At 38.8% G+C, this 13,818-nt stretch overlaps 1 long non-coding RNA gene and 1 pseudogene across 2 annotated transcripts in view; one reads left to right on the forward strand and one right to left on the reverse strand.

Moving 5' to 3' along the window:
* The window catches only part of LOC110311057 (uncharacterized), a 187,242-nt gene that overhangs the window by 83,784 nt on the left and 89,640 nt on the right, over positions 1–13,818 (forward strand). The window lies entirely within an intron of this gene.
* LOC115029494 (small nucleolar RNA SNORA17) lies at positions 3,283–3,396 on the reverse strand (annotated as a pseudogene).

Genomic DNA, 13,818 nt, shown 5'->3' on the forward strand with positions numbered 1-13,818 from the left:
AGCACAAAAGGAAGTACCCTATCCCCAGCACTGGCTTTTTGTTTACTAAGCCACAGTTTCTTTTCTTTTCTTTTTTTTTTTAACTGTTAAGTTCATGCCACATTTTTAAAAATATTTTTTATTAGGTATTTTCCTCATTTACATTTCCAATGCTATCCCAAAAGTCCCCCATACCCCCCCGCACTCCCCTATCCACCCACTCCCATTTTTTGGCCCTGGGGTTCCCCTATACTGGGACATATAAAGTTTGCAAGTCCAATGGGCCTCTCTTTCCAGTGATGGCCGACTAGGCCATCTTTTAATACATATGCAGCTAGAGTCAAGAGCTCCGGGGTACTGGTTAGTCCACAGTTTCTTGAAGCAGCTTTTTCCAGCTATTCATGGTATATCTCCAGATTTTCTTTTATATATGATATCCTTTTAGGATTCTGTCAGTTGGGAGGCTTCCATATGTTTTTTTTCAAATGTCCCTTATTTAGATTATTGCTCCCCCGTCTAACCCATTACCCATCTCCCTCCTTAAACATTTTCACTACGTCTTCTTTCTCTTCCATTTCATTTATCTCTGCTCTGAACCAGATAAGAAGACCCTATTGTTGATGATACCATCTACACATTGATTGCATATTATAAAGAAATCAATCTGAGCTGGAACCTCTTCCCTGGACTACCTTTCATGATTCCAAGAGACTCTAGGGAGGCTTCTGGTGGAGAAAAAAAAAAAAAGCATCAAATGTCATACACAGCTATTAAATTCTATGAACTAGAGGACCATCTCACCAGATAAAATATGCATACTTGTTCAGAGTTGGCAATATTGTTATTGGGATAACCAACTACTACTCGATGAGTTTGTGTTGCATCCCTTAGAATATCTACCTGGTATTGTAAATCTGTTTTCAAAAACAACATGAGATGAGGCTATAAGGCACTATTTCAGAACTGAACCTAATTACCAAATTGGCAGAGTGTCAAGGTGTCTTTTAAATATTCATGTTAATACCTGTAGGAGAATGCTACTCTCTGCCTTAATTATAAATGGATCTATGTCTTGTGAATGATAGTAAATGCAGACACTGGTAGCAGCACAGGATCCTGGAGATGAGTGGTGGGTGAGTGGGCATTCCCTTTGAGACTCAGAGAATATTGTGGATGAAGTAGTGAAAAGAATATGAGATGCAGGAATTGAGAAAAGGGCTGCAAAATACCATCTTCTGAGAAAGACAGTGTTACAAGTGTTAAGTACACAGCAGTAGCATAATTCTGTACTGAGTCATAAAAATGAGCTTAGCCCATCAGTAGTCACACAATGGGTTCAGGAAGGACTCAAGGGGCTTTCATCCTCCATGATGAAGCATTTGGTAGTGATAATTTCAGGGAGGACGGAAGTTGTTCTTTCCATAGATGATTCCATTAATAGTAATGGATAGTACCAAAACAGTACTTACACACATGATCCTTGTTACACCAAATCTCTCTCTCTCTCTCTCTCTCTCTCTCTCTCTCTCTCTCTCTCTCTCTCTCTCTCTCTCACACACACACACACACACACACACACACACACATGACAGAGAGAGAGAGAGAGAGAGAGAGAATGTCATAAATCTGAGAACATGATTAATAGAGAGGATGAGAGGAGTGGTTAAGAGAACTTGGGAGGGAGAACAGAGAGGACATATGGAGACAGAAATCTGAATGAATTATACATGTATATGGAATTTGAGAACAAATATAATTGGCAAAAACAAGAAAATCCACTCAGAGTTTCATTGAAGAACTGATGTCAATTCTGTTCAACCTTTCCCAGAATCTGGAAAATTAGTGACTCTTTCCCAATTATTTTAGCTTTTTAATGATTCTTTGTGAATTTCATATCATACACCCCAGGCCCATTTGTCTTCCCTACCCCTCAGATTCACCTTCTACCCTTGCCACCTCCCTCTCAACAGATTGAAAAGAATCTCATTAGAGAAGCTATAGTGTGGCAAAGTGTCAACACCTCTGGCTTCTCTTACTCTATCAATACTGGAAACTCACTGGGACTCCTCGCAGCCATCCTGTTGTTGCCCTGTCATGGAAATCCTGTAGGTTTTGGAGCTGTAGGAATGGCCTCTTGTGTACTACAGCTGTTCATCTATGGGGTAGATGTTGCGGTAGCCTAATTCAAAGCTCTGGATCTGGGCCTAAGAGGTAACTGAGCCAGTCAGCCCACAGATTCTCCCACTCTCACACCCTGAGGCTGGTTTACTGGGAACAACTGGCAACCAGGAGCAGTCCTGCTGCCCAGGCAAGGTTCAGGGCCCACTTTCCCATGTGTTGCAGCCATCAAGGGACATGGCTAGTTCTCCTACTTCTGCTTGCCATAGATAGTGAAGGACAATAGAAGAGAGGAGGGCAACTCTCCATCATCTGTACCATAAGAGGCTGGGTGTGCTGTTCTTCACTCATGCCCTCAGGGTTGGCCCACCTGCAACCCTAGCATTCAGGGCCAGCTCTGTTGTGCTGCCCAGGCGAGATGAGGTACTTGCTTTTCTGAGTACTGGAGATGGCTAGGAACGGGATCAGCTCTTCTGCTTTCATACTCACAGGGCCAGCTTTCCCATAGTGCCCGTGTGGGGGGTGGAGCCAATTCTGTACAACTCTCAGACATCAACATATCCTCAGGCTGCAGTCCAGTCCAGGGACATCTGCCTAGTCTTTGGTAGTAATAGACCACTCCTACTGCAGGGCTATGGACCTAGACATGGCCCGGTGGCAGCATAGGCTAGGACCCCAGCCTGACTTCAGGTATAACAGCCTGACTCACATCAGGTTGTTCCTTACTATCCTCACATCTCCAGTTCTGCCTCCCTTCTTTGTGCTCACATCCTGCTTCTCTTTCTCTTTCATTTTTCCACCACTTAGATGTTCTTAGTGGTACCCGGGGTCTCTTAGTGCCCGGGATTGTCTTAGGAATGGTCTCAGGAGTGCTACACTCCTGTGCAATATTGCACCAGAGGTCATTTTGGACATGGTCTGTCTTTACTCCCGAGGCCTTTGTGGTTATCTTGGGCTTGCTCCTTGCTTGGGCCCATGCAAAGGTCATCCAAGTCCACTCCTGACCATCTCCACCACCCCCCGCAGTCCCAGTCTGAGTTCCTCTAGTCTCGAGCTCCCTCCCTGCCTTGGGAGCCCGACAGGGCTCGCATTTGCATCAGATAGGTGGTCTTCCCAGTATAGCTTCCTGTTCAAGCCCCTTGGTGTCAGACTGGTGGCCATCTCAGGCTTGCTTTCTTTCCAGGAAATGTTAACAATTCCAGTGTTCACCTGTCAGATCACTGAGTGTAGACATAGACTCTCTACTAAATGAAGGACATGTGACACAGCAGCTACACCCACAATATCATTAGGGGCATATTTCCCAACTGATTTAAATACAACATTATCCTAAAACCAAAACCATAGGAATTTAAAAAGGGGGAATACAACTTTAGTACTCTATCAATGAGGAACAGACATTTCTATGATTCAACCCCCCACAATACTTATTAAAAGACATTTAGTAAAGAAGTTTCTCTACTTAATAAAGATCTCAAAGAAAATATACACAACATCTCATGGATGGGAGACCAAATTCTATCTTTCTACAATTGTGATCAGATCTCATACTTCTCTTCATCCTGGGGCTGGTGATTCTAGCCTGAAATTCATAAACAAGATTAAAGAATTGCAAGACTCTTATGCCACAGACAAAAACTTAAAAAAATCTAAAATTGTCCTTTTAGAAATGGCATGGTTAGCAAGAAAGAAAATCCAAGAAATATACCAGTGCCTAGCACCAACAGAAAAGTTACCCCTCATCAAAGTAGCCCAAAACCCTAAGCCCAGCCCACCAGCACCTTACAGTTTCTGACCTCACCCAAGTTTGTTGTGGATGGCATTCAGCACGGTTCATCCTAACATTCTTCAATATGTATAAGCTAAGAACATTCCAAATCTTCCCATTCTGGTCCCTTTTCTGGGAGCAGTTTCTTCTTCATAGTGTAGTTTTCCTTTTACACGTTCTTGTATATAGACACATTATCTAATATTTTACTTAGAACCCTGCTGGCTTAAATTTCTTGGTTCAGACTATCCACCATCAGTAGAGTGTAATTTAGCCATGCTCTTTGCCACTCCACAGCAAGTATTGCCTTTCTTCAACAACATGTTCATTTCCAAGTGAGGTTCAACAGAAGTACCTCCTGTTTTTATGTCTACCACCAACTTCTTCAAGGAATCCTAGGCCTTTTTTACATATTTATAAAAGAAGCCAGCACATGTTAGTCTGTGCTAAAACACTTGCCATATTTTTGGCACTTGTGACAGTGGCACTCACTTGCTGTCACTAAAATTCTGTTTAGTCTCTTAGTGCTCTCATAGCAGAGTACTACAGACTAGTTTATCTCAGTGGCACAAGCCTACTTTCTGAGCATTCTAGGGGCTGAAGGTTAGATTACAAATCATCAGTAGGGTTAGTTTAGCCACAAGGTTTTTCAAGTGTCTTTCTGGGCATTTCCTATGTGGGAGCACATCCCAAATGACTTTCTTTGGGTCAAAATTTACTCTTTGTAGAATGGTACCAGTCAGGACTTAATTCTGTCTTATTGCCATCATGTTTTTTTACATATTTGCCTCCTTAATGGACATCTCTCCAAGTATACTCACAATTTGAGATCATGGGCATCAGGGCTGGAGTCCGGAAGCTCAATTGATACATCACAGGAAGATAACACTGATTGCCAGGTGTTATTGAAATGGCAGGACCACATGCATGCTTCTTATTTCTTATGAGGAAATTCATCCTTTAAGATGTTAAAGGACTAGAGTGGACTAAATCCACAGAAGGATAAATAAAGGTAAATTTAAAAAGTAAAACCATCAGATGAAAACATCTTGAGTTCATCAATAGGATCAAGTTTTCATTTGTGCAAAACAGGAGGACAATCTCTTGAAAAATTACACTTGGTTCATTCATACAGCAGGGACTAGTATGTGCTATTTTACCACCAATACAGAGTTTATATACACTGCTGGAGAACACTTTTATTTAAAAATGATATTGTTGGTCTCTTAATAACTCACTACTGTGCTTTAATATTTAACATACTTGATAGCATTACATATGTATAATATGTAGGAACACATTAGTGTTAATCAGACTCTTGTAGCTAATCCACAGTGTTGATATTAATCATATGTCTCACTTGGTGTAGTAAATTACTGATCCTACTTGTTTTTGCATATCACTTAACAAGCCAGTTTACATGGAAGCGTTTGTAAAACTAAGTATCACAGAAATGCAAAAATAGATGATGGACTGAATTAAATGACTAAAAACTTATTAAACAGCAGTTTTATGATAGTTATTCTGTGTCACATGGGTAGATAAAGGCCATAGTGAACACCTTGTCAGACTTTACAATATAAAGTCTATAAAGCAGATAGTAGATACCAACCACCTAGCCTAAAACTGGGGATACAGTGGAGAGTTGCTGACAAGTTTATATCTTTTGTTTGTTTGTTTGAGTTAGGATCTTACTATGTAGCTCTGGTTATCTTAAAACTCACTATGTAAACAAAGCTGGTCTCAAACTCATAGAGATCCACATGCCTCGACCTCCCAAGTGCTGGGATTAAAAGCATGAGCCACTGCAACTAGTTCAACCTCAAAGCTTAAAGGAAGTACCAACCCCAAACCAACTAACAACAAGGAGACCATGAATCAGGGGTGAAGAAGCAATGCAGACAATGTGAACCCCAAGGGCAAAAGTCTTAGACATAAGTGGACTTTGAGGACAATTTCTTGGAAAACAAATACCCTTGCTTCTAAACCAGCTCCATTATTGGTGGTGATTCAAATTTGGGGGAATAAATTCTTCTGAGCCTCAAGACCCATAGCTCTGATGTGTGAAATACTATTTCATTTCTTAGTAGACTGGTGAGGTTAAGTATAGATTAAGCGAGATTTATTAGGAAATTTATCTAGGGCAGCATAAGCAAAAAGGAGAGTGAATAGAAGTTTTCCATAGTATGGTAGACTTGGAGACATGACCACTATACAAATACTCCTCCTGTCAGCTTCATGACTCCCAGAAACATTACCATACCACCACATCAGTCTCAAAATTGGATAAGATATAGGTATAATGCAAGGTAATTTAGAAGTGTAGCCTATCACTCCCCATGTAGAATATTTACAGAATGGTTAAAAGATGAAGTGCATTACAAATGTTTTCTGATGTCCAACAATTCATAGCAAGAACAACATTGTTGACTTGGGCTTGTGCATGTGAAAATGTTTTAAAGTTCATGCCCGTGGTAGGGCTACTAGGATCAAGAAGACAGGCACTGTTCAGGTAGTCTCCAGAGGAAGCAGAGAGGAAAAGGCATCTTCAAAGTCATGCTGGTCCTCAGGCACCCAGAAACAGAGCTGGTGTTCTGTGGCACAGCATAGCTTTCTATTGTAAATATTTCCTCAAAAGGATCACAAGGTTACACACAGAAGGTGGATTGTTATTAACTTTCAGAAGGTTTTTCCACCCTGAAGTGTGTGTGTGGGGGCGCGGAGTGGGGGGGGTGTACTTGTTGAATGATTCCTGAACAGACAGAATGCTTTTTATTAAAGAACCCTTCAGCCCTTACTCTGGAGAAGACGTTTTGGGCTCCCTGAATTGCTACCCTACTCTTTCATCAGTGGCTGTTTCCTTCTTGGCTCCATTCCAGGTCCTGGAGAACCACCGATCACCAGTAAAGGGATCCTTTTGATAGGTGGCCAAGGCCAGGAGAGAGTTTGTCACAGATGATTTGGTTTTAAAGTATGGTTTATGAATGAATAATAATTTTTTTATAAGCACTTCCACCTGACCTGTTCTTTGGCCTGTGAGTGGGAAGTTAAGCAAGAACAGGGGCAATTAAAAAGAATAATGAGGAATACATATTTAAGAAGATGATGATGTGTCTAACAGTTGCTTCTTATACTCAGTGGACCGCCATTACTCTGGCCTCACTCAGTCTGGAAACCTCATATCCAACAGTATTAAAACTATTTGCAGCATCCCAGAGATACTGTGCAACGGAATATATCCAAATCTTTGCACAGACTCTTCTGGTAATATTATAATTCTGTCCCTTCACTCATATCTGATTTCAGCTGTGAAGCTTACTCTTTTTCTTCTTCATTAGCAATACTCATAGTGTCTTCTGTGAGCATTCAGAAATGCTAATCGACTAGACTTCCTGTGTATTTATTGGACCGTGTGTCCTTATAAGCATTTAGAGATCCAAAAATACATAGGGAAACTTCTATGTTTTTTTTTGTTTTGTCCAGCAGTTATACTAGAATATTTTACTATAAAAGCTCTACAAACTAGAAAAGAGTCCTACTATGGAGAGTACTTTAACTTTTTCTTAAGATATGAAATAAGATTCCCTTAATAACATTTCTTCTTATGCCTGGCTTCAGATACTATGATGTAGGCAATCTTCCCCTTGGATTTTAGTGGGAACATTTGAGAAGCAGTGACAGAAACTTCTGGGATTGTTCACCTCTCCTATTTTATATATTTTCTCTCTGTTTGTATTAATGAAAATGCTAGGTGATACATTTAGTAAATCCACACAGTGGTATTATTAACATCTCACATATAAGATGAAATTTCCTCTTTTTTTACTTCAATCAAGATGAAGTAGGCAAGCACTTACCATGTATACTGTAAAATGATGACATTAGATAACACAACCTGTTCTGTGAAGTCCTGGGTCTAGATCCAGCATAAAAATAAGAAGAAGCAAAACTGGTTTGTGTGGTTGTCTATCACATACAAATTCCATCAGTTAATGTTTTATTGCCAAAGTGATCTTCAGAGTGCAAATCACAGCATGCATTATGACATACTGAACACAAGCCAGACTTGGTCAATTCTCATTTTGTAAGCTATTAGAGTTGACCATGAATTGAAAACTCAACTAGTCCAAGGATGGCAAGTGGATATATGTGTGTATGGACACTTATTTTACTGAGACTCTGGTAGGCATCATTAATCCATTGCGAGAGCCTCTTATCACTAAGAGTCATTACAAATACAGGGCACTTATCCAGGAAGGCACAGCAAGTTAAAATGCTGGCAAAGATAAGATCATCTGTCTTTGATTGACTTCAACCTTAAATCCAAAGAATTCAGTGATATTCTAGACAGGAAGTTATAAGGCGTTTAGTCACTTCTATGGTGGAACCTAATCTACATGGCTAATTTATTATATCCTCACTATTTAATCACTAATAAATATAGTTCACAATAGAGTGCATATAGTTCATAAAAGTAATTTATATAAAGCAACCTTAGATGTCAAATATTTCAGTCTTTACAACACTATCAATTACAAGTTGTTAACCCTATTTTGTAAATAGGAAAAATAAGACTGGAAGGCAGAGCTGAAGAGCAGGTGCCTCATAGTTTAGTCTGCTAGGTGTTTTTAAAAATAAAATCGAGATGACATTTAAAAGTCAGGAAATTCTGTGTGAAAATATGGTTTCAACACATTTTATCTGACAGTAATAGTAAGCCTGTTTTTCCATGTGGGGACAATTTGTTGATGCTTCATAGAGACTACACCACTTACATGACTGTATTCAGTGTGTCACAAAGAGCAAAGAGTGAGGCATGTGTGCAATTTATTAGAACCCGTTTCATTTTCACCTGCTATACTTTTTTTAACTTGGGACTGCATGTGAAAATAATATTAACTACCCCAGTGTCCCCCAAACCAAACTTCTCTCTGGCTTTCTCCTATGACTTTTGCTCTTCTCTCTGATGTGAAGGCTTTCTGATTCTATTCCCATACTGCTGAAACAATGAATTTGCTGGAGGTTGAGGGGAGGGGAGGACTCAGGTGATGTGAGAGAGCTGTAAGCACGAGTTACTAAAGGCATGGCAAGTTCTAGTTTTGGACATTCTCTTAAGGGGATGTTATCCATTTTCATGTTCTTTTTCTATCCATACCATATGACTAACCAGGCTGACTTATCATCTTAGAGTTCAGAGACTGTGCTTTCCATGTGTAAACTCTACCAGATACAAAGTTTTACTGCTTTTATCATATATTATACTTATATATACATATATATTATACATGTGGACTGTTAATAAAGAATTATAGAATTGACCCCAAGATACTTTATAAGAAGAGTTGAAATATTCTGTGTCTTCCAATAGACCAACATTCAGTAAGGGCCATTTTATCATATATATCCTTTGGAAAGATTTTAGGAGAAGCTCCATTAAGTCCTTTGATTTCAAAGCTTATCCTCTGATGCTACCCAGCACCTCTAGCAAAACTGAACAGTTTTCAAAAGAACCTATTTGATGCGCATTTGGGTCTCTATGAGATTAGTAAGTTTTGATATTTCTGCTTTGAAATTAACCCTGCCCCTTCGTGTTGCTACCTGAGGAGTTTGAATGAGAGGGTTACTACCTCTCTCTAGCTTTCTTTCTCCTACTCTTAAAGCACTTACTTGCTCATATGTAGAAAGCGAAACACAGTAGATAGTTATTGGATACTATTTATGCTTGATTACACCATTAATTTTTGTCAAAACATAACAATGTTTGTTTTAAGATTTCTCATTTATAAAAATATGTTTTAGTCAGCATTGAATATTAAAGTACTAGAACATTAAGAAGATATAGGTCTTTTATTTTCTCTGTGAAATCTGTCATTATGCTTAAGTTTCTCGATAGGAAAGTCTTTCATTAGTAAAAGAAAGACAATTATATATTAAAAAGCTTTGTTGCAGAGGTTGAACACAATCTTGTAACATTGCATTGCAGTACAACCATAAGATCTTTGTATGTAGAAGGTTCATCTGTTTAATGTCTGCACTAAAGTTCATATAAAGGAAAAACAGCTAGCTCCCTCACCCACTAACCCCATTCATATACTAGGTAGAAAGTCACTGGGTGGCTTTGGAGAATTTCCCAGATGGCTGGGGCAGAATTGGGAAACCCCCTGCTGAATGTTTGAGTACAGGGCCTCAATTCAGCAAAGCTTCACAGAACTTTTGAATAAGATACACTACTTCCATTATTCTCTCTGTGCCCATCTTAAGTTGCCCTCTCTCACCCTCACCATACCAACCATGTCAGAACCTCTGCCAGTTCCCACTTGTCTCTTGGAAGGGGAAGAAGGAAGACTATTTTATCTAATGATAACAAATCTCAAATTCAACTTCATAACCAGGCTGAGCAAGGCTGATTCCCAAGAGCTTTTTTCTGGCTCAGGATGGGCAAAGATCAATGTTGAAAGACCACTGGTCTGTCACAGTCATTGGTTAGTCAGCCTTGGTGTCCACTTAATACAAGAAATTTCATATGAGACTTTAAGTAGACATAGTGAGGGGAAAGTTGCAGGTTTTGGAGATATATGTTCACTGTCTTTTACTACTAAATTATCTCATGAATGGTAAAGAACATTCAAATCAAATCAAAGACCCCACTAAGTAGATCCATAGGGCAGGCTTATTCTTGTCTCCTGTGGTTTTAAAAAACATAAGACTAGCTGAATAGAAAAAAGAATTCTATGTGTTTTTGTTTCTGCTACTGCAAAGTGATCAAGGGGAGAATGTACCTTTCTGGTCCACCATCATGAATGTAATTCACTCCAAGAATAGGATATGATTTAAAATATATTCAGTGGCTTCTCATGGACTTCCTCTACATAGTATAGGGTTTTTTTTGTTGTTGTTTTGCTTTTATTTCTTGCTAATAAAAGTCATGAAAACTGAGTGAAAAGGTAGAAAGTTTTGTTAAGTCTTCAATCTTCTCATATTCTGCAGGACTGGGAAGAGAGGACATTATGATGGATGAAGCATCTGATATTCTTTGCTGTCATGCATTCTCCTTTTAACAACTTTATTGAGATAGGATTTACATGTTGTTCAAACTTGCGAATCAAAGTGAACACCCATGGGAGGGTATTTACACAGCCACACAACCATCATTGTGATGCTATTTTCATAGTATCATTTTATCATCTTTTTGTGCTACCTAGCATGTATTTCCTTCTTACAGAGACCAAATCTCATTTACAACACACATTTTTCATTTTTTAAGGTTATTGCTCAGTCACCTTCTTGTACTTGTACATAAGCATAACAAAAACATGCATCAGTTTGGTGCTAACGTTTTGTCCAAAACTGAACAGGGTTTATATATGTGATATGATTAAACTCATAAGCCTCTCTTTTACCACCTAACAAAGAGAATAAAAATAATATCAAAAAGATATTTAGAGGGCTGCAACATAACACACACATAAGAAGTCCTGCAAATCTTAAGTATTCATTAAGAAATCTTTTCTATTAAGAGAAATATGTAGGATAGACACACAAATCAAAAGTTCAGTGTCTAGAGTTTCCTCAATCCTTCTTCCTTCTCCTGAGAACAAATACAGTTTAGATATCCCAGAATTCTCTGTGACCCTATGACAATTCCAGGCAATGAGACCTGCACATGAGTAATGTAGAGCACCCCCAAGCCCAGCCCTTAGCATCTCCTCAAGGTTCTCAACACATACTCTCTGTTCTCCTAATGTTCAGTTGGCAGACAGAGAAAACCCTTCAAGAGATAGTCATGTGGTTACAGACTGGCACACTTATGGCTTTGAGGAAAATCTAAGAAACCAATTGCATCTACAATAAGCTCCGATATGAGAAAGTGATTGTTGATCTTGTTCACTAGATCATTGAAATTTCAGGACTGGATGCTGTTCATCAAGCATCAGAGGGAATTTGATAATTCAATGTTGGATGTTTCTGTAACAAAAAGGTAAAAGAAAGCATTAATTGGCAAGCAAACGTAACGAACAAAACTAATAAAAGAAGGAGGGTTAGGTCATTTGATTATGCAAAAAGTTTGGTTTCAATCCAACTTGTGGGTGCTTACAGTAGAATTTGCATGCCTGGCAAACCAAGATCGTATTTAAAAACTGTAGCAAGAGAACCCTATTACTGCACATTGACTGCACATGGCTGCCTTTGGATTATGTTAACACTCAAGGATAAAAACAGATATTTTGTATGTGAAAATGAAAGAGAAATAAGACCAGAAATGTGGGTTTTTTTTTTAATTTTTTTAAGTTGGAAAGTTTAATAATGCCAGGACTTTGCAAGTCCCTAAATGGAATAGGATGGAGAAAATTCTTAACTGAGACAATGATAAATATGTTTTAATCAACCTATTTAATCCTGAGGACTTCATTAGCAAAGACTGAAAGTTAAAAGTAGGAAACATAAAATTGATTAATTTTAAAAAGTGTATATGAGAACCAAGTCTATGAAACAGATTGGAGTGTTTTCATACATGGAATTGACATGTAACATCAATTAGAAAGTACAAAACTGTTGGAAATATTATACTGGCATAAATTCACTAAAACTTTAAATTCATTTAAAAGCATAAGTCCTTTAGACTTAATTCATCTTTAGGATTTTAGTATTTAAAAACAACAACAACAACAACAGGACACAAATTGTAAGTCCCTTAAGGATGATATACACTGGTACTGATTAAAATGTCCTCTAAAATGGCTATTGATAAAAGAACAAAGGCACCCAAAGATAGAACCACAGGTCATTAAGTATACACACACACATACAGACACAGACACACACACACACACAGACATACACACAAAGGGTGTTTTTCTACCAGTGAAAACAGAATTGGGGCCTGTAAAGAAACTTTCTAAGTATCCACATTAGTGCAACCTCATCAGATTAATCTTGTGGAATGTCAGGACAACGATGACCAGTATCTGAACTCAAGGTCCTCAGATCATGACCTAAGATCTGAAAGCTAAGCAAAAAAGGGTACTTGAAAAACACCACTGGAAATCATTCCAAGGAAGGAGCGAAGCATCAGAAGTATGCTAAGAAAGCACTTGAACCATAAAATATCCACAACAAAGGACTCAGCCAATCTCACTGGAGAGTAGAAGCTGGAAAATTTCTTCCCGAATGTCCCAGTTGATGCAACAGGCTATGTCTTTACACCCTACATCAATTACTGGATGCAAGCTGCTACAAAATAGGTACTGTCCTTAAATGGAATTTGTTGAAGGAACATGAGCTGAGAACTAAGAACTGAGAGCATAAGCAGTTAGTGCCCTTGAGGGGGGTCTGGGATGGAAACCCAAGTGTCTATTGTAACTAGTGGTTTATATTTCTTGTATGTTTCCCCTTCATAAGTGAGATTACATGTTTCTATAAACCATGCAAGGTCTACTATTGTATAATAGCTGTTGGGAGGCAGGAAGGATGATGAGGAGAAGGTACCTTATCTTCATGGATAATCTTCATGAAGGCAGACATCTGGAAGAATGGAGAAGCCTGCACATCATCTGGAGATACAGTTTCTTTGAACAGGACATTAAACTGTGCCTGGTAGGGAGAAGACCAGCATATTTTTATTTATTTATTTATTTGTCATTTTATTTGTTTACATTTCAAATATTGGCTCCCTTCTCAGTCTCCCTTCCATGAACTTCCCACCCCATTCCCCTCCTATTTGCCTGTAAGAGGGTGCTTCCCCTCCCACCCACACACTCCCATATTTTATGTTAAACAGGAGGAATGAAGTTGACTGTTGGAGACTGAAAAGGATAAATCCAAGAGTTTGCTCCATTTTAGTTTCCATTTACCCTTTATCAAGGACAAGAGCGCCATATTTCCAGATTCATTTTCACTAGGAAGCAGCATGGGAGAGTCATTTTATAGCTATGTACTTGAACCAAAATACATAA

This window comes from Mus caroli, unplaced genomic scaffold, assembly GCF_978045245.1.
Source record: "Mus caroli unplaced genomic scaffold, Mus_caroli_1 scaffold_16, whole genome shotgun sequence".
Lineage (NCBI taxonomy): Eukaryota > Metazoa > Chordata > Mammalia > Rodentia > Muridae > Mus > Mus caroli.